The sequence below is a fragment of the Aquarana catesbeiana genome, linkage group LG05 (genome assembly GCF_042186555.1).
Source record: "Aquarana catesbeiana isolate 2022-GZ linkage group LG05, ASM4218655v1, whole genome shotgun sequence".
In the NCBI taxonomy this organism is placed as follows: domain Eukaryota; kingdom Metazoa; phylum Chordata; class Amphibia; order Anura; family Ranidae; genus Aquarana; species Aquarana catesbeiana.
In genome coordinates this window covers 497,555,720-497,581,282 of record NC_133328.1, presented here as the reverse complement: position 1 = coordinate 497,581,282, position 25,563 = coordinate 497,555,720, and the positions used below count along the sequence as shown (strand labels likewise).

The window sequence follows — 25,563 nt, the reverse complement described above, 5'->3', positions numbered from 1 at the left end:
TCAGCAGCTACAAATACTGCAGCTGCTGACTTTTAATTGGACACTTACCTGTCCCTGGGTCCAGCGATGCGGGGGATCGAAGCCCTGCTCGTCCCCCCCCTCCGCTCGTCGGCATTTCAACTGTGGGCGCCGGGCTGTGGCTTCACAGCCTGGCACCCACTGCGCATGCGCGAGCGACGCCGCGCGCCGTGATTGGCCGCTCAATCACCTGGGACCTGTAATGGTGATTGACAGGAGGGAGGGAGCAGAGCTGAGCCCTTCCTGTGCCTGGGGGGAAGTGATGTCACCAGCCCAGGCAAAGGAAGAGGCAGACTACGAGGGACCACCTAGCAACAGGCATTTAGAGGTAGGTAAAAAAAAAAAAAAAAATATTCAAATTTTTTTTGTTTTTTTTTTTTTTTTAATTTTTCAGGTATTTTTGTTTTTTGGGTGGAACCCCACTTTAACGACCGGCCACTGTATATATACGTCATTACTTTAAAGATGGATATCTCGGTAACGGCAGCAGCTGCTGCCACAACCGAGGTATCCATCTTTAGGGCCAGTGTTTCTGTACACGATAATGGTGGTCTCTGCGGCGGGTTCGCCGCGAGATCACCGTTATCGGCGGCGGGAGAGGTGCCACCCCCCCTCCCGCCGCTCTCCCGCTCCCTCCACCGCTTACCGGAGCCGTCGGTAGCGGCGGAGGCGATCGGGACCTTTCTCTTCCTCAGTATAGAGACGAGTGAGGCTAAGATGGCGCCCACCCGTCTCTATACCATAGGACGGCCGGAGCGACGTCATTACGTCAGCTCCGCCCACTTCTCTTAAAGGCACATTTTTTTGTGTCATTTTTTTAAACGACTTTTTTTTTTTTTTTTTTTTGCATTAAAGTCTAAATATGAGATCTGAGGACTTTTTGACCCCAGATCTCATATTTAAGAGGACCTGTCATGCTTTTTTCTATTACAAGGGATGTTTACATTCCTTGTAATAGGAATAAAAGTGATCCAAATTTTTTTTTTTTTTTAAAAAAACAGTGAAAAAATAAATAAAATAAAGTAAAATAAATAATAATAAAAAAAAAAGTTAAAGCGCCTTGTCCCGACGAGCTCGCGCGCAGAAGCGAACGCATACGTGAGTAGCACCCGCATATGAAAACGGTGGTCAAACCACACATGTGAGGTGTCGCCGCGACCGGTAGAGCGAGAGCAATAATTCTAGCCCTAGACCTCCTCTGTAACGCAAAACTTGCAATCTGTAGAATTTTTTAAACATCGCCTATGGAGATTTTTAAGGGTAAAAGTTTGACGCCATTCCAGGAGCGGGCGCAATTTTGAAGCGTGACATGTTGGGTATCAATTTACTTGGCGTAACATTATATTTCACAATATAAAAAACAATTGGGCTAACTTTACTGTTGTCTTATTTTTTTATTAAAAAAAGTGAATTTTTTAAAAAAAAAAGTGCGCTTATAAGACCGCTGCGCAAATACGGTGCAAAAAAAAGTATTGCAATGGCCATTTTATTCTCTAGGGTGTTAGAAAAAAAACAATATATAATGTTTGGGGGTTCTAAGTAATTTTCTAGCAAAAAAAACTGTTTTAAACATGTAAACACCTAAAATCCAAAACGAGGCCGGTCCTTAAGTAGTTAAACATTTTTTATTTAAATATAACTAAAAAGAGTACTAGAATCTGATAGTAGCCTTCTGTAATTCCCGAACTAGCAACACAGCCTGACCCAGGAAGGGGCATTAGTGTAAAAAACAGGATTATATTGCTTCAAAAAAATACACATGTGAAGCTATGCCATGGCTTAATGATAATAACCAGGACAAAAATACACACATTGCCTTTTAATTTTTTAGCAAATTCTAAGTTTTCAAAGCATTGTGGAATCCTTGCTATTAAATAAGATTATGTCACGGGGAAGGTCGACAAATTATTTGAAAGAAGTAATTGGCTGTATAATTATTTCACTGCCTTTTAATCTTAAAGCAAACATATTAATCCAGACAGAAATGGATTTAGAAGTACAAAAAAGAAAAAGCCTCAAAAATTTGAAAAGATGGTGGGCTGCCCATTTTAACCAAATGCATTCCAATTGATTTCTCTACTCCACTTAGAAAATAGAAGGGAATAACTGGCTGATTGCCAAAGGCCGTATAGACCCTCTTATTTTCTCTAGTTTTAATACACAAAGGACACAGTTTTAGGCACTTACAGTATATGTTATGTGGAATAAAACAATACCATAGTAGAAAGAGTTAACAAGAAGTAGAACTTGTAACATAAATGTAAATGAAATGTGCTGGAGGATAAAACAGCCACTTAGATCGTCTATCATAAAATTTGATTACAGTATTTCAGGTATGACAAAAATTTTATGAAGAAACAGAAAGTGCTCCTCAGAGATAAGCAAGACCTGCAATAAAGTATTGAATTACAAGCCAACAGCAAACAGTATGTCAAAATTTCTCAATGCCATTGTGAAATATACTGCCTTAGGACAGACAAAGTCAAACTAATACCCCCAACTGTATGTTATCTCTGTAACCACTTAAAAAAGCATACATGTAGTCTCAGAATACCTAAAAACAGTATACAGGCGGTCCCCGGGTTACCAACAAGATAGGGTCTGTAGGTTTGTTCTTAAGTTGAATCTGTTTGTAAGTCAGAACACGTACATTTTTTTTAAGTGTAGCTCCAGCCAAAAAAAATATTTTTTAAGCTTTTTGGATAGCATAGGGAAGGGTTAACACCCCTGTAACATTTGTTTTGCTGTCTGTGCCCCGTTCAGAAGATTTCACCTCAGTTTCTGTCCCAATGGCAATTGGATTTTGAAAATTTTGGGTTGTTGTGGAAACAAGCCTTGGTGATAAAACATCAGTGGAGGTACCTTTTTCCAATAATAACTCTTACAGGAGTGAATTTCCCTTCCTAGGGGTAGATTTCATCTCACTTCCTGTTGTCTCCCTCGGTTTGTAAGTAGGAGTCATTTGTAAGGCAGGCCATACATGGGTCGAATTTCGAAAGAATTTTCTTTCAAAAAACTTATCTAAGAATTTTTGTTCGTATTTCGCACCATTAGTGGGCTGCAGCAACACCCGATTTTCGTGCGGCAATAAAATTTGAGTAATCGGACATATTGGAAATGTTTTGAAAAACAAACAATTTTCTAATCAATGATGGGAGAATCGTGCGAGAAATGTAATCGAAAAAGAAATGCACATATGGAAGAAAAGAAAATTTGCGAAAAGAAGATTTCCAGCCACGAAAATTCCTTTCTGTAGCAACATGAGGTGAAATTGAAGGCTTGGTTGGCCGAATTGGATTGGTGGCACCATTGGATCACAAAACGCACAGATTTTCTGATTTTCAAAAGAAAATTCTTTTGAAATTCGATGTATGGCCAGCCTAAGTCGGATGTTTGTAACTAGCGGACCACCTGTATACATTTTCCGAGTAAAAGCAGATAAACCACAGTATTAAAGTGGAGTTCCACCCATTTTTACAATTCTTCAGCATCCCCCACTAAACTGTGCACTGTAAACGAATTGGATATTTTTAATTTTTTTTTCTCAGCACCTACTGTATATCTGCTGTATTCATTTTTCACTTCCTCCTCCCTGGCCGTGGCCCATCGCATCATTTCCTGTTTGCAATGCCTCCTGGGAAGGGGCGGCAACTTCCTCTGACACTGCTGTTGCTATGGAAACCTGACCTGAACCCTATTACACTGCTTGTGCTGCACTGAGCATGTGCGAGATCTGCAAGGATGAGATCCAGGAAGAAATACAGTCTGGCTTCAGATGCCCACACTTAAGATGGCCACGGCCTGCTGTAAGTTTAAAAAATAACAAACTACTGCTATAAACTAACAAAACAGACCTTAGTTTACAGATTAACTTTACTAGAATACATTAAGCTTGTGTATTATATGGGTATTTTTATTTAAAAAGTATAATTTCGGCCGGAACACCACTTTAAGCTTTTGTCCAATTTTGTGTTTATTTGCTATACTGTACTGCAAGGAAAAATAAAGTTCTGAAAAAGATTAACGTTCAAAATCTTCAAAAATCGTTCATTGACCTTTAATTTCCTGTTCTACGTGAATTGGACAATACCAATTAGGACAGAATTTTGAGAACTGCCAACACTGACTTGTTTTGCAAGGCGCACGCTTCAGTGCCTTCACCCTTAGGACTTGTGTCTGTGGGTAAATGCAGCACACATTTAGTTGCGTTCAGCTTGCATTTGAGATTAGTTTGAGATCAGAGTTCATTCACAGGTGCATTTGACCTGCAGTTGACCTTATTTTGACCTGCAGTTTACCTTCTAAGCTGCTTTTGGATTCTTATTGACTTGTACGGAGGGACAGGCAATTCTGAAGTGAATGCTGATGTAAAAGGCCCCTACTTTTGATTCACTAATCCACTAACCTCGAATAAACTTGTATGTTGGGTCCATGTTCCAGGTCAGTAACTTATGACGTAAAAAAGAAAGACGAGGAGGACTGCCCGATAGCAAGCACCATACTTCTATCACGAGAAACATCATCTGTAACTATGTACCATATATACTCGAGTATAAGCCAACCCGAATATAAGCCGAGGCACCTAATTTTACCACAAAAAACTGGGAAAACTTACTGACTCGAGTATAAGCCTAGGGTGAGAAATGCGCAGCTACTGTAAGTGGAAAAGAGAGTCAACATTGCCCATTTGCAGCTTCACTGTTCCCATTTGCATGCCTCACTGTGCCCACTTGGAGCCATAGGTCCCCCGAACTTCAAACTCGGTAGTTAAGGGATCCTAGATGCCCCCTAGCTGCAGCCAAAATTTGGGGTCTCTGGACCCAAAGGGTCCCGAAATGACATTGCTGCAGAACTGATTTTGGGGCCCTGTATCTCGGGGCCACTTGGTGCTAGGAACCCCAGATTTGGTGTGCAAACCCAGTGAAACCAGCACTACAACATATCCAAAGCTGGGGTTCATAACACCAAGTGGCTCCGAGATACGGGGCCCCAAAATCAGTTCAGAAAATGTCAAGCACTTTTGTGCAGCAGAGAATGACATTTTCCGAACCGACTTTGGGGCTCCATATCTCAGGGCCACTTGGTGCTAAGAACCCCAGCTTTGGATATGTTGTAGTGCTTGATCCCCTGGGTTTGCACTCCAAATTTAGGGTTCCTAGCACTGAGTAGTCTTGAGATATGGGGCCCCAAATTTGGTTTGGAAAATGTCATTTTTTGCACCAGAAAAGTGCTTGACTCGAGTATAAGCCGAGGGGGCACTTTCAGCACAAAAAAATGTGCTGAAAAACTCAGCTTATACTCGAGTATATATGGTATTTGTATTCTGAGTGGAAGGTAAACATATAATCCTTATAGAAAAAAATATACTTACCTTGCAATTACAGTGTGAAGATCAAAAAACAGGATTTTCCGCTGGCTATCTTGTGCATTACAGTTGCCTGTCTTTATTTTAAAGCCTGTCTATTGAAGCAATGAAGAATCATCTAAAACCAAGCAGTGACAAGTGTGCAGCAGTAAGATATCACTGGAAGAATGTCACATCACGCAGCCTTTATAAAGGGAAAACAAATTAAATATCACACATCTCCTGCCATAGGGGCATTTGGAATGGGGGAGGGAAGAAGTCTTTGTGTTGGCATTTGTGTGACAAATGTGACTTCAAAAGGTATATTCCGCCAAAGGTGGCATGGCAAGCTGGGATTTGTGGCTCCTTTATTGCTGGAGCAAAAGCTGTGTGTTAAAGATCATGATACATGTAACATATGATGTCTAACTTCAAAATGAATTGCAAGCTGTTATCCCTTATAATTAAAACGGGTAATGTAGATTCAGTATCTATGGCAACTATAAAAAAAAATTGTGCTTCTGAATACTGCACTTCAGATCATCTAGGTGTGTAAGATAATAGTATTTGCTGAATACACAATGACAGCAAAACATCCCCGTACAGGAGATTCGTTCAACTGCTGAACAAATACCCATCCAAATCCCTGCTGCTAAAATATAACAAAGCAGCTAGGGATCCTGGGAGATGTCATTGACCAAATATGGTCATTACCATATTTGGTCAATAACATCACCAAGGATCCCCCAGGCGGTTTACATTACAGCAATGTCAGGGAGTCTGCCATTTACTAGCATTAGTACAACAGGGAAGCAGCATTGTGGCAGCAGCGAGACCTGTAGTTCTGACTGATAATGCTGACTTCTCTGGAGGCTCTCCCATCCTTTTAAAATCCCTACCCCCAATCTGACCATCTCCTACTCTGTCTGCTTTTAGGCGATCCCTGAAAAAAACCCTTCTCCTTAGAGAAGCCTTCCCTACCTCTGACAACTGTACTTTTATTTTCTATATCAGCTCACCCCCCCCCCCCCAAGTTATTACCTTTTGTATCATTTGACCCTCCCTTTTAGAATGTAAGCCTTAATGAGTAGGACCCTCTGATTCCTGCTGTGTTGAATTGTATAGTAAATGTACTGTCTGCCCTCATGTTGAAAAGTGCTGCGAAAACTGTTGGCGCTATACAAATCCTATATAATAATAATATTAATAATAATATGGGAACATACTTGTACTTATGTGAACAGAGACTTTGAGACAGTAATTGTTTGCATAGGTGACCGAGCAAGACTCCAGGTAGCTATGGCTTGACATAACCTCAAAAAGGAAGGAATATTTAAACAGCATATACTATTAGTTATGCCTTTGCACTGTCACTTTGTTTTCTTATTTTTTTTTTTTTTTAATTATAACCACACAGGAATCTATTTCATTTAATTTGGCATGCTGTCTCATTGTGTACAGAGATGCCTCTAAAAATCACTGTCAATAATAAAATTGCAGGTCTGAGAGAGTTCACAGACTGTTTGTTTTGCTAATTGCAAGCATTAAAGTTTGCAACAAGTGTAAGGAGACATATATCAGAATGCCTGTATTCTATGGCATATTCGGGTCAGCCGCTTGTCCATCTCTGGCAAAACGCAGAACACAAAAAGAAGGATGGCTCGATGGGAGAGAACGATAACATAAAATCAACATGCATTGGAACCTTTATATTTTCTCTATTAAAATGATTACTGAGAAATCTATAGAAACTATGTTGGGTTTTTATTGATGTCTATGTCTCTGGCTGGGGAAAGTCACCCTCTGTATTTGTTCTAGTAACCATTGTCAATGGGAATTAAAGTGAGAGGAATCAAAATGTGGCTTATCACCAGAACAAGAAAGAGGGGAATTCTTCAGAAGGGAAAAACTTGTTCCGTTTACAACTATAAAAGTCTAAGAGGGGATTTGCCTTCATTTGAAGAGATTTCTCCTCACTTCCTGTTGTGTTTATGGGACAGGAAGTGAAAATAATGCTCCCCTTAAGATAGCCTTTAATGCACAATACAGAGGACGATTTCTATAGCTGAGATGTACAGGAAACACTGTATGGTCACATTTACAAGTTCTGTATACAGTATTTAGTGTACATTTCCAGAATTACTTCCCCACATGACCAAGAATAAATTGATCATATTGTAAATGTCAGCACACATAATAACACTGTCACAATCCTTAATAACACTAGTGTCTTATTGGTCCTTGCTAATTTTAACACAAACTTACTAGAAATAATATGCAGTTTATACCTAGGGTAGTTTTAAAACTATAGATGTCGGCTAACAGTCAAAAGTAAAGCAGCCCTAGTTTAATGCCATGTTCCAGAGCTTATGACTATATGTGATTAATCCTCTTTATTGCATACTAATCCTGCTATTACTGCATTCTGATTATCCAACTAGAATGATCCATTATAAAAGCATTAATCTGTCTATTCAAGGCTTTTGTAAAAAAAAAAAAAAAAAAAAAAAAAAAAAAAAAAAAAAAGAAGTAGTCATTTTTACAGGACTATCTCAGAGGCTTCAAACAACCTAAAACTAATGACGATAAAAATTACCAAAAAAGTTTAGGTAACTCTCTTTGGGAAAGTTTGAATTATAATTCACACAACAACCATGGCCTATGTATTCACAAACTTAATACACTTTGTAAAAATATAATCTAATACTGAATTGTATTTCAAACAGATGTCTTTGATGTAGCAGTATGCACATAAAGCCACTCCATAGGCATTTTAAGGGTACAATCCAACCAAAGCTGAAAATAAAACCTTGAGATGAGTACAGGAAGCACAGACTGTCTGTTAAATGGCTTTTTTTTTTTTTATCCATGTAGCAATCCACTCAGGATGCCTGGTGTACACAAATTCTAAATTCTAAGATGCTTTTTACAGTCACCAACCAGATTGAAACCTGTCATTAACCCAAAAAATAAGTTGTGCAAAAAGTGTCACCAAATAGTAAAAAATAATAATTTCTCAGCGACAGCTGCACTCACAAAATGTCCACATAAATAACATACATATTAATAATAGTGCTATCAATATAAAGTGCATAAATTCAATCAAGTAAGAAATTTATATATAACAAAAACTGTAAATAAGAATGTGGTAAAAATATTCATAAATGATCAAGTCCATCAGAAAAAAGATAAGTGCTCTTGTGCAAAAAGGTAATTTATAATTGTGTATCAACAAAAATCCATATTTCAGTGTGGATAGCAAAATCTTTGCACGCAAAAGTGCACATCCAACTCTCAAGCCGCTTACCAGCAATTCTGACCCCAAGATGGGGGTCTGGCTGCACTTTATCCAAGTATCCCCATGGGATGGATGGCTATCAGGAGCCAAGATTCCAGGATGGGTTACCATACAACCAGGATGTTCAACAGTAGGCTCAGCTACTCTGACCCCAGGATGGGGGTCTGGCTGCACTTTATCCCAGTATCCCATGGGATGGATGGATATCAGGAGCCAAGATTCCAGGATGGGTTACCATACGACCAGGATGCTCAACAGTGGGCTCAGAAAAAGGGAGAGACAAAGGAGGAACTCATAATGTAGTAATTAAAAATCCAGACTTTTTGATGAAGGTTAAAACTACTTTTAAGAAGGCAGGAGTAAAATCGCATATAGAACAATCACATGCACACACCCCAGCGGGTGTGTTAAAGTCACTGCTGTAGCTTCTCCCGACTAGTTTCATTCACATTATCAAGGGATAAAGGAGCAACCCCATCATTGAAATATGAAATATGACTGGTAAGGGAACATCATGCAACCCAACAGTTAGAAAGTAAATTCCTTCTGCTGTGTAATGTTATTCTTAATGGGATACATATAGGGTGCAGTCACAAAGCTGGACAACCAGAACTTACAGTGTTTGTAAAGGCAGAAGGTTTTTTTTTTATCTTAACACATTCTATGCATTAAGATAAAAAGTCTTCTGTGTGCAGCAGCCTCCATAATACTTACCTGAGGTCCATCTAGATCCAGTGAGGTTGCACGTGAGAATCTGCTGTCCAGGAACCCCCTCCTCATTGGCTGAGACAGCAGCACGGCGCCACTGTCTCCCGCTGCTGTCAATCAAAGTTAGAGAGCCAATGAGGAGAGAAAGTGGGTGGGGCCGGGCCATGGCACCGTGTCTGAATGGACACAGGGAGTTGCAGCTCAGGTGCCCTCATAGTAAGCTGATTGCTGTGGGGGCACTCAACAGGAGGGAGGGGCCAGGAGCACAGAAGAGGGACCCGATAAGGGGAGGATCTGGACTGCTCTGTGCAAAACAGCTGCACAGAGCAGGTAAGTATAACATGTTTGTTATTTTTAATGAAAAAAATACGAGATTTTAGTATCACTTTAACTTATGCATAGAGTTTGCATGTTCTCCCTGTGTTAGCATGGCTTTATCTGGATACTCAGTTTCCTCCCACAAACCAAAAAAATTAACACGTGAATTGGCCTAATTCCAAAAGTAGCCAGTGTGTGTCAGTCTAGAAGATGCATTAGATTGTGAGCTCCTTTGGGGTATAAGGACTGATGTAATTTGTTTTATGCACTTTGTAAGGCACTGCATACTATGTCACTCCTCTATAAATATGAAAAATATATTAAATGTAAATGACAAAAATGCACAATCGGGGGTTACCATTAGTGGTAACTGCATGTAAAAACACGCAACAGATAAAGAAATATAAGCAGTTGAATTTACTTTTATCCTGAATTTGGACTTTGTATTAAACTTTTTTTTATTTAATTAAAGCTCATCTTCATTAAGCATATTAACCAAACTCTTCCTCCACCCGGTCTAACTCATCCACTGTCCTGGTTCTTCGCTGGTGCAGTTTCTGGGTGCAGGTAACAGCCAATCCTGTGCTGTAGATGTGCATGACACACACACACACACACACACACACACACACACACACACACACACACACATTGAAGTATCTGACCTCAGCATGGTTCTAGTGTTTACTGGACAGAGTAACTCACTGAATTATTTCACTTGTTGCCTGGAATTGAGCTTTGACAGTGCTACAGAGGACAGAGAAGAGAAGCAACCAGAAGCAACCAGGCAAAAAAAAAAAAAAAAAGGAAAAAAAAGTTGTGGCAAGGAGTTCTAGAAAGCAACAGCTGAAAGAGGTCCGCCAACCTTTCAAAATGTAACAAAATATTATCGTTACTGTGCTTAAAACCACTGAAGTCACTATTTCTTACGATAATTACGTAAAAGATAATAATAATAATAATAAAAAATAAAAGTCCTTAAAGTAGAACTATAGACAACATTTTTGGATAGAGTAAGGGAGGGTTATAACCCCTGTCAGAGTTTTTTTTTTGCCATCCAACAGGAAGTGAGAAGAAATCCCTGCAAATTAAGGGAATCCATTGAGGCCCCACAAGTCACCCCATTGGAAGTTTTCCCCCTTATTACTGTTCTGGGGACAAACTAAAATTTGGGATTTTATTTTATTTTTGCTTTTGATGACAACAGAAAACAGGACAAATAGAGAGGGTGAATCTCCTTAACTGGGGATACAGACAGCAATAACAATTTTGAAAAGATGTTCCAATCCATCTCCACTCTGTCCAACTATTCTGTCCAAAACAGAAAAAAGTTTTGCCTTCTGTTATACTTTAAGGCTCCCTTCACACTTGTACGACCCAAAGTTGCAGGACATGTGAAATGCCATGTATCTCTATGAGGACTGTTCCAATTGACACTACTGAAGTCACTGCCACTTCAGAAAAGGTTTGTGCACTAATTTGACATGACTTCAATGCCAGAGAGTGTTAAAGTCTTATCAAAGTCACTTCAGAGTCACTTCAAAAAGTCGTATCAAAGTTGGACTCCACAGTTGCACTGAAAATCGTGCAACTTTGGAGGCGGCTAGGGTGAAATCAATCTAAAAGTCAGTAAGAGCGCACAAGATCATTACATTTCTTCAGCAATCATTCTCCATCCTTAAGTCAGTCAAAACCACCCAGGCCCTGTTCTCTCACAACCTGGGTTTGGCCTTCAGGCTTCATGGGGGAGGTAGGTAAAAGGGAGAGAGTGTGGCCCTTGATGAGAATTTTTTATATGCTTTGGGTTTTTCATATGTATGGGGGGTTTTTTTTGGTATTCATACTTACCTAGGTGGATGCAGCATCAGACCGATGCTGCATCTGTCCCCCGCCATCTCTTCACTGAGAACTGAGCCACCGAACACCGCTGATGGCTCGGTTCTCTCACCTCCCTGAGCGGAGAGCTGCTGACTGCTCCTCCATGCTCACTGGAGCGCTGAGCTGGGGAGGGGCAGGGAGCGGCGGTCTCAGCGTCTCTTTAGCTGAGAGGTTGAGACTGCCATCAGTCCAGGCAGCTGGCGGATCCAGACTTCCGAAGTCGGGATGATGCTCTGCCTCGACTGATTTCAGTAATGGCAGCAGAGAGTGAATCTCAGACCGATGTCTGCTGAAAACAAGTCACAGGAGTGCAAAACGTATTGCACTCCTGTGACCCTTAGAAGAAGCCCAGCCTAAAAAGCTCAGGCTGGACTTCTCCTTTAATCTTGTGTGCAGTCTGTCTTATGCTATTTTGCAGCCTGGGTGTACTATTTGCCTGGTGGAACATAGGACGAAGGGTCTGCTGGTCAGGAGTGAGAAACTACAAATACACCATCAAATCTGTACATCATAAGAAAGCACAGTGCAGCCACATTTGTGTGTTTTTTGCAGGTACAATCCACAGCTGCAAATTGAGAGGTTTGTTCATGAAGATTTCTGATACAAGCATACAACATCTGCCGTAAGAAAATGATTTTATTATAATCTGGTGCTCATTCTATGTACACGCTAGGAGTGATGCTGCTTATTCTGTGTGGTTGTGTTGGACCTCAGGATCAAGAGTTATTGCTGAAGCCCTATAATGATCTGGGCTGTTCTCGCTGACTTTTATATTAAGTACCAAGCAAGAGAGCTATATTTCAAGGTAACCCACAAGGTTTCAGAATACCAGTAAGCCTTTATCTATTGATCCTGAATGGACATTTATCACCCTTGCCAGTTAGTTATGAACTGTACCCTATGGCATATACATAATTCAACCAAGAACCTAAAGCTGGCTATGCACTTGTTCAGCCCAAAAAAATCAAACAGGTTCCTCCATCAATGCTATACAGGGCAGATGGATAAATCTTCTTCTGTGCTTAGTGTATTCATTTAGCTAACTCAGGCAGCTTTTTGAATACCCAAACAGAAGCTGCATCTGATTATTTGCAGCCTCCATTTGGCAAAAATTTTCTGTCCTGCTCCTTTAACTTTTCCATTGAAGGATGTCTGGCAGGAGTGGGCCGAACCCACATAGCAAATTTCGGCTGGTTCATCAGAAACTGGCCAAAATTTATAGTGTATGGACAGTTTAATGAACTAAATCACTCAAGAACTGAATCCAGCTGCCATACAATGACATAATGAGAGGGGGAAGGCAATAATAGTGACCGCAGGAGATCAGAAAAAAAGCCTAGAGAGGGGGAAGGGTACATTATGTGCTAGAACAAGAGAGGATGAATAGGTGATGACTGGTGATGGCTCTGAATGAAAGGGAAGAAAGAACACTCAGTGAATATGGTTCTTAGACAGGTCTGGCAGGTATTCCAAATTAAAAACCAACTATAGAGGCTGGTATAGTGCCCTTTTCTATACAATTTAGAATTGCAAATTATTAATATTATTTGTTAATTTACATGCAGAAAGACTGTGGTAATTAAAATATTGCATCCCAATGATGGGGCAATATGGAGGTGTAGAAGACTAAAAAGTTGGCTAAATGTTATAATGATAGAGCAGTCATTAGGAACACTAAAATTTTAAATTACAAGTTCTCACATTTCCCAATTTAAATTATTGAGGAGCATCTAACAAACCCACATTAGTTGTGCATGTCAAGTCAAAGAAAACAAACGGGAAATGGAAATCTGTACATATATTTGCTACTACAAATAATTTGCTACTACAAATAATTTGCTATGGCTAGATTTATTAAGGTGAACTCGAGCCAAAACCTTTTTTTATATCTGTATAGATTTAGTTTTTTCCCTGTCCTGGTGAAAAAGCAAGAGCTTGACAGAGGTTATTCTCATTATCCACGCTATGTAAAATTATAAAAAAAAAAAATTGATTGAATTTCAGTTCCTTTATCACATTTTTTAGTATTGGCACCACTCACAAATTACTAAAAAAAAAACCTGCTGAAACCAGCACAATCTTCCATTTACTAATCAATTATCCATAAGAACGCTCAGATTCAGTAGCTATTCATACATCAGTTGAAAGGCTTGAAGACATGGGACTCACCAAATCATTGCTGAATCCAGGATTAACTTATCGCCTATGCCTATTGTAAGCGGGTGTATTCTCCAGCTAAGTGGGGACAGCCTAAGCTGACATTAGCTGCAGCATTCTGGTTAGCAGGTTTTACTATTGTTAAATAAATACTAAAAAAACAAAAAAAATAAACCATAATGACAGGAAGCCAAAACAGAAAGGATCCTACCTTGCTCTGAGATATTGAAAAGCTTAACTGTCTGTTAAAATTGGTTTATCAATTTTGAGATAACATAATCCGCTATCCAAGGGATTCTAGGGTAACAAAAGAAAATTGCATTTCCCAAGTAAATTTGAGTATAACTCAAGCAACCTGTAAATCCAACTGTGGTTTCCTTTGAATAAATGCCTTCAATGGACTACTGACCTGAATAGCAAAAGTCTGAATATGGGTCTTCAGTCTACATCCCTGCTTGCCTCTCTTTTAATTTTCCACAAATACAATAATGAGCTGCCACGCTTCGACTATCACATCCAACAGAACTATCATCTCTCAGAGCCTTTTTATTAGGGATAGAAACTTGATGGCTTCTGGCCAGGGTCTATGGCTAATCAACATGACTGCTGGAAATATGGCTCACTGGCTTCAGTCTCTGGTCTACAATTGGAGTATTGACTTTAATGACCAACAGTCAAAATAGGGGTTCAGATTGCAGTGCAAAAAGGAGGGGTGTTGATGGAGAATGGGTTCAATACAATTAATCACTCCTGGCTCAGGGCACTAGACAGTGCACTGAATGCACTGCCTATTAGTTAGCTACAAGTACTGAGAGGAATGGCATTCCATTTTTGATACCCCATAGAGTGCAGAGGATACTGGGTAGGGCCTGGCCATTGTTCTGTTGACCATAACCTTAAAAGTATAACTTTAGGCCTAAAAACAAGTGAACAGGCAGGAATTTTAATACAGAAGAGACATGCTTTGTCTCTTCTTCATTAAATTTACCTACCTGCCTGTCCGCCCTTGTATAGTGAGCCGCGGATGCACAGCTCACTGTACGAATTAGGCAATGCTGAATTTGACTAAACTCCCGTGCATGCATGGGAGTGACGTCATCCCTGTGCAGCCAATGAAAGGGGCTAGCAATCGAGACCATAAAGCAGGCCACCCGAAGAGGTCAGTGGCCGGGCGAGGAGCTCCGGCACACCACATCGCTGGAGCCGAAGCGAGTATAGTTCCACTTTAATTTGGCATATAATCTATTCAATCGTAAACTCTTATGAACAGGGTTCTCCTAAAGCCTATTCGATTGTAAACTCTTACGAACAGGGTCTTCCTAAAGCCTAGTACACACAAGTTTTTTTTCTATCAATCCAGCAGGTTGAACGCATAAAAAAAACAAATTGAAAGCTCAGGTAGAAGCCACTGTACTAACAATCCGATGTTAGTACAGTGATCTCCCCTGCTGTTGTATTGTGTTCTGACAGGGGGCTGCCCCCCCGCCATAACACTCCGGTCAGCGCTCTCCGCCGATAGGGAGTTGGTTGGCAGACCTTTTTCAGTCATAAGCCTTCGACAGAAGCTGGCCAAATGTTCTGCTTCTGTTGGACCGGCTGCCATACACATGGCCCAAATGTCCAGTGGTTTCTATTAAACCGGCTCATGCTGGCTGACATTCGGCCCGTGTGTACTATGCTTAACCCAGCTTGTATTGTAAATGTACGGTCTTCTTTTATATTGTAAAATGCTGTGCAAACTGTTGGCACTATATACATCATGTATAATAATAATAACTTCTCCTAACAACCTCTGTACCCTTGGGCTAAATCTCAGGTTCAGGGGATTAAAAAATTGCCAGATGTGCCTACTTATTTAATACAGAAAAACTGATTGAAAAACAGAGTGAAGCAGGCTTGTCACTTATTTTAATAATGAATTGGAAAAAATAACAGAAAACACAAAATAATATGTATTAGCCAATGTATTGAATTGGAAAAAATAACAGAAAACACAAAATAATATGTATTAGCCAATGTATTGAATTGGAAAAAATAACAGAAAACACAAAATAATATGTATTAGCCAATGTATGACAGCACATGCAACAGAAAAAAAGATTTTACAGAAAACATTTATTTTTCCATAGGTGTTACATACTTTATACTTGGTCTTAGCATAGAGAAGCAGATGCTAACAATAGAGAATTAAATAGTGCTGCATATTTTTTGGCTGGACTGAATAGATAATATTTATTTAGGAGAGCGCGATTTACACTCTGTTCCCACTGCATCCTTTAACATTAAAGAAATATGGTAGGCTGGAATTGGAAGTGTATATGTAGCTCTGTAATATTCCCTTGAGGGCCTCTGGGTTTATTTGTGTATCAATTCACATTTTACAGATTTAGCAGTCAAGGAAACGGGATCATTTATGTGCAGGAAGGGACCCTTTGTATGAGCAGTCCCTGTCCACCCCTTTCACAAAGCAGCACAGAACAAGCATGCATGTGTGCGAGTGTTACAGCACAAAATGGATAGCAGATGTTTACCATTTCTATTCTACAGGTCACATTTGTGGCTGCATACGCTATACACAACGAGCACACTCTGCTATTAAAAGAATTACATAAACATGTTTAACTCTGTCTATCAAAGAAAAATTGCTCTACTCGAAACAGACCAATCACATATGTGGCGAGATACAAAGTAACCAATCAAAGTAAGCTTTGGCTCCTGTCTCTTTGCATAGAAAGATATTTTTTCAAAATTTCTTCTGATCTCATTTAATTGGATGCAATAAAAATACTTTTTAGAAGCATGTGTTTCTTGTTCTCTACTTAGAAAATAAAGATGGAAATAGCTCTCTTTTGTTCCAGCAATTGAGCAGATTTCAACAGGGTCAACACCTTGTTTAAACTGTAGATTCCGGCTCTCGCTTGCAAATCATTAACTTGGTCTGCAGCGAGTAGGTAATATCCTGGAACGCTGAGCAGCATGTAGAGGATGGTCTAGTAACTGGATATTTAAAAAGAGAGATATACTACAGACCCAGGTATAGGGTGTCAATTACCGCTGAGGCCAGGCTATTCTCAATGTTTCATCAGCTAACCATAGTCTGTTGTATGAGCCGTTAAAAGAAATGATGCTTTTGATGTGGCAGGGCCATGGAGACATGAGAGAGAAGGTAAGTAAATGGTGTGATCAGGACCACTGCTGTGAACAAGGCAGCCAACATGGTCTAATCTATGGTAAAGTGCAAAGAAGTAAAAATGTAACTTTAAAGAAATAAAACCAGAATAATTCAAAGCCAATTCCACAGGCAGCTAATATATCAGCTATGGGTGAATGGCGACTGATTAAACCCAAGCTTCAAGTAGCTATAAGAAATACAAAATTATCATAGCTCTGTATATATTTATTCATCAAATGTATTTTTAACCAGTTTAAAGAAATTACACATGACTATTTGTTCTGTGACCAGAAATTGATAAATACAACATGGATAGAAAAGATAAGATGAATGAATGGCAACTGATTAAACCTAAGCTCCAGGTAGCTCTAAGAAATACAAATTATTGTATCTCTGTATGAATTCATACATCCTAATTGTATTCTTTAACCAAAGAAATAACACATATGACTATATGTTCTGTGACCAGAATTGATAAATACAACATAGAAAAGATAATCCAGTTTTGTAAGTCTGGTCATTGGAGCACTGTAGGAATACTTCTTACATCTCTTGTGTAATGAAGGCCATCTAGGATACATAGGCAGTTTCCTTGAGTCTTATCACAACCACATTTACCTGTACATCCAATAATCACCCCATCGAGCGATATTTTTGATCTTTACAGGCTGTGATACTGAGCTAATTGCCCATAACACTACCAAGAGGAGAACTGAATGGAAACGTTTTTCCACTAGGAAGGAATAAGCTACAATATGATTGCAGGTAATAGAGTGCAGTGCTAGGTTTAAACACAGATTGACCCTGTGCATGAAAACATATGTAGAGTAGGTAAAACACAGTATTATAAATGTGCAGTATAACATGAACATAATAACAAATTCAAATAAAGTGCAGCTGTGCAGTGAAATGTGATAACTTGTGCTATGCAACTATGGTGAAACCAAAGTCGTATACAAAGTGCACAAAAGTGCAAACCGATACAAATGAGAAAAATGTTCATATATTGCTGGAATCCAATATAGTGACTTCAAAGTGCAGCATATAACGTAGATCAGGTGCTCATCACCGTGTTACCCGTCACCTCATTAAGATAAAAGGCTTACCAGAAAGCCTGCGACCTCCCTTACTCAGGGGGGTCAAACAGCGCTTTAAAGTGGTTGTACACCCTTTACAACCACTTTAACCTACAGGTAAGCCTAGATTAAGGCTTACCTGTAGGTGCTTGAAATATCTCCCAGACCTGCACAGTCTAGGAGATATTTGCAAATCGCCATAGGGCAATTTCTTCTGCGCATGTGCCGGAGTTAGAAAGGGCACGCTGTGCTGTTTCTAGCTCTGGTCATGCCTTTAAAGGCGGCTCCCGCGCGCATGCGATGTAACGCGACTCCGGCCAGTCACAGAGCCAGAGTTTGCGGCCCCAGAAGGAAGAGGGGTGAAGAATGGACGCTCGCTACTAGCGAGGAAGACGGGACATCGCGGGCTTCTCCTGCAGGTAAGTGTCACATAATGGGCTACTATGCAATGTATAGTAGCCCATTATGCTTTACCTTTGCAGGGAAACAAAGAGGAAGTAACACCCATCAGGGTTTACTTCCTCTTTAAGTGGAATCAAAGATTCACCGATGGAAGAATCTGGCTTTCCTCTCCGGACAGATCCATAGACATCCAATGGAGTCCCAGTGGTGTAGACGGCAGGAGATAATAATGTAAAAAAGAAAAATAGTGTAGAAAGTCTTTCCAAAGGGTTTTATTAAAAAAGGGGAGTTGCAATACACCAACTCCAAAGCAGATATAAAAATGCAGCAATAATCCTTGCAAGGAAAAAGATGGACATGCCGTTTAAAATAAGATCGCACATGCGCAGAACGTGTGTGCGTAGCGTCCCAACAATCATTTCGTCAGATGTGACGTCATCAGGGGTCAATACAATATGATTACATAAAAACGTATGGAATATGTGCAGGTAGACCTTGCAACACAATCCTTGCATTGATTACTGGATTATTATTAAGGCATTAATCCAGCAGTCATTCTGACAACTTTTTGGGCGTTCAATCTGTCATCTAGTACAAACCAGACAACATGGCTTTGCAATGACATGCAAGATGCACTACATAGCACAATTAACATTTTGTATCAGATGGTAAAACTGGTCTTCTGCAGACCAACAGAACTTAGATTTTCACACTTCTTCATAGTTTAACAATATATTTTCATGGGAAAATAGAAGAATTTTGGCTTATTCACATGGACGTATCCAAAATACATCCATACATTCCATATAATACGCAGGATCTTGCTGGTAGAAAGATCAAGCATATCTCCTGTATGCATTTAAGGTTTGTGATTGGTAACATGCACTCAGCATACAGAGATCCTACTGGCTACGGACTCTGCTTCTGTCTGACATGTCTATACCAACAATATGTATTCAGTATCACTTGCACCACTGATTACACATGGTCTCTGAATTTGTAGCTTATGTGCTGATACTGACATGTCAGCCAGAAGCAGCGGCCAATAGGGTCCCCCCTGTTTGCTGCCTGTTGGACGCATGTAACATTAGCAGAAATGTTTACAGGAGTACAGTGTAAAATACAGCCGAAATTCAGGCCCCCGACACAGTTGCACCCTATTTTTGTTTATGCTGTTATACTCAGCAGAACACTTGCTTTGCTGTGCACAGCTGTGTGAATGGGCCTATAGCAGGGATATGCAATTAGCGGACCTCCTGCTGTTGCAAAACTACAAGTCCCATCATGCCTCTGCCTCTGGGTGTCATGCTTGTGGCTGTCAGAGTCTTGCTATGCCTCATGGGACATGTAGTTCTGCAACAGCTGGAGGTCCGCTAATTGCATATTCCTGGCCTATAGGCTAGTATACATCTGTGTATGAAATCTATACATGTATATTGCATCTTTGTAAATGAGCTGCACAAGGAGCTCAGAGAGCTGGGGGAGGAGAAACAGCACACTGGGCTTCCCAGTGAATGGCTGTGCAGGGGGGTGTAGAACAGTGTCAGGACAAGTCTGATCATTGGAGGAGAGCAGGCTGAGTTCTCAGCACAGCTAGATAATAGCTTGGGATGGTTGCCACTTTTTTGTACATCTAGAGAACTGACCACACTGTACTCTCCTGGTCAAATTATGTTAGCAAAGCAGAGCGACTGGCAGAAACACCAGGTATTTCATACAAAGGAGGCAACAACAAATACGAGTAGGATACTTTTTCATACAAGTACATACAAGTACATGGTACAGCAGGCACACATCAGGAATATGATGTTATACTGCAACAGGTTGGCTCCCCTGCGCGAGCTGTCGTAGCTGTATGTCGGCTCTTTAAGATGCCTCCGGTGGCAAATGCCAGAAGCGTGTCCCCGGAGCCGATGCGAGGGCCCGGCGGGCGCTATGACCGCCAGGGGCACCCACGATTGCTCGTTACAGAACGAGAATGGGGACGTGTGTGTAAATACACAAGTCCCGGTTCTCTCAGGGGAGAGGAGACAGATCGTGTGTTCATACCGAGTATGAAAACCGATCTCTCTCTTCCCCTAGTCAGACTCACCCCCCCTACAGATAGAACACACCTAGGGAACACAGTCAACCCCTTGATCGCTCCCTAGTGTTAACCCCTTCCCTGCCAGTGTCATTTATACAGTAATCAGTGCATTTTTATAGCACCGATCGCTGTATAAATGTCACTGGTCCCAAAAGTGTGTCAAAAGTGTCTGATTTGTCTGCTGCAATATCCCAGTCCCAATAAAATCACTGATTGCGGCCATTACTAGTAAAAAAATTTAAAAAATGTAAAAAAATTTCAGAAATCTATACCCTATTTTGTAGACGCTATAACATTTGCGCAAACCAAACAATATGTGCTTATTGTTGTTTTTTACCCAAACAAAATTGATGTCAATTTTGATTGGGCACAGCGTCGCACGACCAAGCAATTGTCAGTTAAAGCGACGCCGTGCCGTATCGCAAAAAATAGCCTGGTCATTGAGCAGCCAAATCTTCCAGGGCTGAATGAATGAATGAATACATTTTAAACACATACAGTATATAGAATTTTACAATTATTTTACATTCCAGACCTCATATTACAGTATATAGTTTTGGTAAATCTAAAGAAAAATTGTACAAGAAAATTGTGTAATGTGTGGCGAGCCTGAGGCTGACTTATAAAGAGTTATCGGTTTGCTGCCCTAAGCAACCAGTCATATTTAAATATTTACTCATCTACTGCAGGTTAGGAAATAGGAGCAATCCCCTTATTGCCAATGTAGCACAGACCATTTTCTTTATTCTATTTCTTTTAATCTATCTCCCATATCATAGGACTAGTACATGTTACTTGTAAAAACCAGTGCAGGTTCCCCAGGTAATAAAAGCGTCCCAACCCACACTTACTGCTTATTTACTATAATAAACCAAGCGTGTCTACTATGCTTCAGTGCTTGGCAGAAAAAGAAGAGAACCACCAAACATCTGCACTCTCTGCCAAGATCTGGAAAAACAAATATGCACATAAAAATCCTTGGTGTGTCTAGCATCATTTCACTATGATATTTGTATGTTAAGCTGTCTAGCCAGCAAGATACATGCCATTCATGTAAACGTTACGGCTGACAAGATGGCCGCTAGATGTACAGAAATAACTTTACCCTCTGCATAGTTTTAAAACTAGCCTTTATACCATGTTGACCTGCAGAAATTTGCTGCATGGGTGAAAATTAGAATTTCAGGAAAATAAAATGTCATAGATCATTGGTTTTTGTTAGGATTGGCATGAATTCATATTGTCTGGCAAAAAATATTGGCTGAAACGCATATACCATACAACAAATCCTAGTAATAGGTGGTCACAGAAAAGCATTGGGCAGCACAAATAGTTAGGACTTCTGCCTAGCACTAGGGTCATCGATTCGAATCCCAACCATGACACTACCTGCCTGAAATTTGCATGTTCTCCCTGTGCCTGCGTGGGTTTCCTCCGGGTACTCCGGTTTCCTCCCACACTCCAAAGACATGCTGGTAGGTTATTTGACTCCTGTCTAAATTGGCCCTAGTATGCGTAGGATTTTGAGTAAAGTGGGGTACACACTATAAGAAAATCAAGCGAACGATCGTCAGATTTTCCGCGTTGTTTCACAGCACATCGGAACCGATGAACGCAAATTCATATGAAAATACGACAAAAGCTTTTTCTTTGTTGTTTATTGATTCTGATCATGCACAGTCTTGTCCAACAGAACTCTCTCTTAGCTGCAGAGAGAACTTCCTGATTAGAGAACAATCACATGACTTTGATCATGTGACCACACTTATTATCTGACACATAATTCACATTTGTAATGTAATTCACATGTAGCACATGGCTGTGCTCTATAAATGTGCAGCTTTTTTTTCACCGTGTTCTGGCCACAGTAAGCATGGCACAGGTACACCACATCAAATTACATTATGGCTTAGTTTCAACATTTAGTAGCTGCTGGTCTATGGTTTACAACCATCCAAGACCCATATTTGGTTCTAATATAAATTAATAATAGACAACAAAAGCCACTTAGTACAAACCTGATAAAGCTGTGAAGATCTCATTTAAATAAAACAATTACACTCTAAAACGCATTTGTTGTTGATCACCACCAATCCAGGTTCTAGGTTAAGAATTTGAGGATGGATTTGTGTTGGTTGCTTTTATAAACAAGCCTATACGCATTTAAAAAGGTAGGACTATACAGTGCCTTGCAAAAGTATACACCCCCCCTTGGCTTTTTACCTTGTTACACTGTTACAGCCTTTAGTTCAATTTTTTTTAATCTGAATTATATGGGATGAATCAGAACATAATAGTCTAAGTTGGGGAAGTACAATTAGAAAAATATATACATAAAACTATTTTCAGAAATTAAAAACTGATAGTTGACATGTGTGTATGTATTCATCCCCTTTGTTATGAAGCCCATAAAAAGCTCTGGTGCAACCAATTACCATCAGAAGTCACATAATTAGTGAAATGATGTCCACCTGATCTGTCATTACATATACACACCTTTTTGAAAGGCCAACAGAGGCTGCAACACCTAAGCAAGAGGCACCACTAACCAAACACTGCCATGAAGACCAAGGAACAATGTTGTTGAGAAGTACAAGTCATGGTTAGGTTATAAAAAAATATCCAAATCTTTGATGATCACTAGGAGCACCATCAAATCTATCATAACCAAATGGAAACAACATGGCACAACAGCAAACCTGCCAAGAGACGGCCACACACCAAAACTCACGGACCGGGCAAGGAGGGCATTAATCAGAGAGGCTGCACAGAGACCCAAGGTAACCCTGGAGGAGCTGCAGAGTTCCACGGCAGAGACTGGAATATCTGTACATAGGACGACAAAAAGCCGTACACTCCATAGAGTTGGGCTTTATGGCAGAGTGGCCAGAAGAAAGACAAAAAAACAAAATGGCAGGTTTTCAATTTGCGAAAAGGCATGTGGGAGACTCCCAAAATGTATGGAGGAAGGTGCTCTGGTCTGATGAGACTAAAATTGAACTTTTTGGCCATCAAAGAAAATGCTGTCTGACGCAAACCCAACACATCACCCAAAGAACACCATCACAACACCCACAGTGAAACATGGTGGTGGTAGCATCATGCTGTGGGGATATTTTTCAGCAGTCGGGACTGGGAAACTGGTCAGGGTTGAGGGAAAGATGGATGGTGCTAAATACAGGGATATTCTTAAGCAAAACCTGTACCACTCTGCGTGTGATTTGAGGCTAGGACGGAGGTTCACCTTCCATCAGGACAATGACCCCAAACACACTGCTAAAGCAACACTTGAGTGGTTTAAGGGGAAACATGTAAATGTGTTGGAATGGCCTAGTCAAAGCCCAGACCTTAATCCAATAGAAAATCTGTGGTCAGACTTAAAGATTGCTGTTCACAAGCGCAAACCATCCAACCTGAAGGAGCTGGAGCAGTTTTGCAAGGAGGAATGGGCAAAAATCCCAGTGGTAAGATTTGGCAAGCTCATAAAGACTTATCCAAAAGCGAGAGCTGTGATAGCCGCAAAAGGTGGCTCTACAAAGTATTGACTTTAGGGGGGTGAATAGTTATGCACATTGACTTTTTCTATTATTTTGTCCTATTTGTTGTTTGCTTCACAATAAAAAAAAATAAAAAATCATCTTCAAGGTTGTGGGCATGTTCTGTAAATTAAATGCTGCAAATCCTCAAACAATCCATGTAAATGCCAGGTTATGAAGCAGCAAAATATGAAAAATGCCAAGGGGGGTGAATACTCTTGCAAGGTTACATAGTAGGTGAGGTTGAAAAAAGACACAAGTCCAACCTATGTGTGTGATTATATGTCAGTATTACATTGTATATCCCTGTTTTTTGCTATCGCTGTATATCTGTACCGTACAAAATGCACTAGGATTTGTACCCCCCTTTATTATGTTTTGCTTTTTCAGAGAAATCTTAACAACAGTTTTATTACTCCTCAGGCACAACCACTGCAGAGACAAAAGGCTTCCCAGAGGTAATAAATGTGCCACTAAGGCCATCCATTAGGACAAGATAATCACCAATTTGCAGCAGTATATAACAAACTGTTACCCCTTGTTTACATGGGTGGCTGAGGGGCAGTAAAAACAGGTGGTTTAGCTGCAGATTTATGCCACTATCCTTCCCCAATGCTGAGCGAGTTAACATTGTCAGTGAAAATCATACCACCCATGTGGCAAGTGCAAGTGACTGTGCCACAACCCCTTTGCAACAGCATTTAATGCAGCATGCGCTATGGTGCTGCAGACTTTAAAAATGGTTAAACTAGGTGGTGAGGAGGCAAGATATCACCTCTGAGCTACTTGTCTAATGCTTCTGGAAAGCGACTGAGAACTGAGTGATCAAAGACAGCTGATTACTCAAATGTTGGTCTTTAAGGCTGCAGAGAGGTGGTGACTGTCAGTCACTGGCTCTCTGCTCTGCCCCTCCAGCACTCACTGGAGCGCTAGGCTGTGAAGGGGGAGGGAGTGGCTGGCTTAGTCTTCTAGCGATTTGCTGAGAGGCTGAGCCAGCTGCAGGTCTAGGCATCTGGGTGGATCCTGACCATATGGTTGGGAGCTTTTTGGAGCCTGAATCAGGGGCTTTGTGATGTCAGCCGACATCGATCACTAGCCGGCTGTCAGCTGAATACAGGGTCACAGGAGTGTAGAATGAACTGCACTCCTGTGATCCATAGGAAAAGTACAGGCAAAAAAGCTTCAGCTATACTTCTCCTATAAGCCCCCGTTCACATCGGTGCGGCTTTCAAATCTCGCTACTTTACTACGATTTCAAAGCCACACATCAGTGCGAATTTGCACTGCCAAATCTGCTTTCACTGAACACTATGAGCTTCTTACAGTGTGCATTCAAACTTGCAGCAAGTCTGATAGAGGCTGCCTCATTTTCTGGCTGGAGGACAACCAACATCATCTAGCCTTTTCCTCCTCCGACCCTATCTTTGGCCCAGGCCATTACATTTATCAGATTTCAGTTCCTTCCATTCCTATATACAGCACCATGTCAGCAACTCGCAAGAACCTTGAATTGCCAGAATTGCAGACAGAAGCACAGAGACCAAGTGATGTTACTAGCTTCATAAAGTAT

At 40.5% G+C, this 25,563-nt stretch overlaps 1 protein-coding gene and 1 long non-coding RNA gene across 4 annotated transcripts in view; one reads left to right on the top strand and one right to left on the bottom strand.

Annotated features, from left to right (window-relative positions):
* Window positions 1-25,563, bottom strand: part of MAPRE2 (microtubule associated protein RP/EB family member 2) — a 337,172-nt gene that overhangs the window by 179,134 nt on the left and 132,475 nt on the right. The gene's annotated exons all lie outside the window — the stretch shown is intronic.
* LOC141145152 (uncharacterized) overlaps window positions 16,677-25,563 on the top strand; it is a 195,521-nt gene continuing 186,634 nt past the window's right edge. Inside the window, exon 1 of the long non-coding RNA XR_012244520.1 lies at window positions 16,677-16,887. This is a non-coding gene — a long non-coding RNA (uncharacterized lncRNA). The remainder of the gene's footprint in view (window positions 16,888-25,563) is intronic.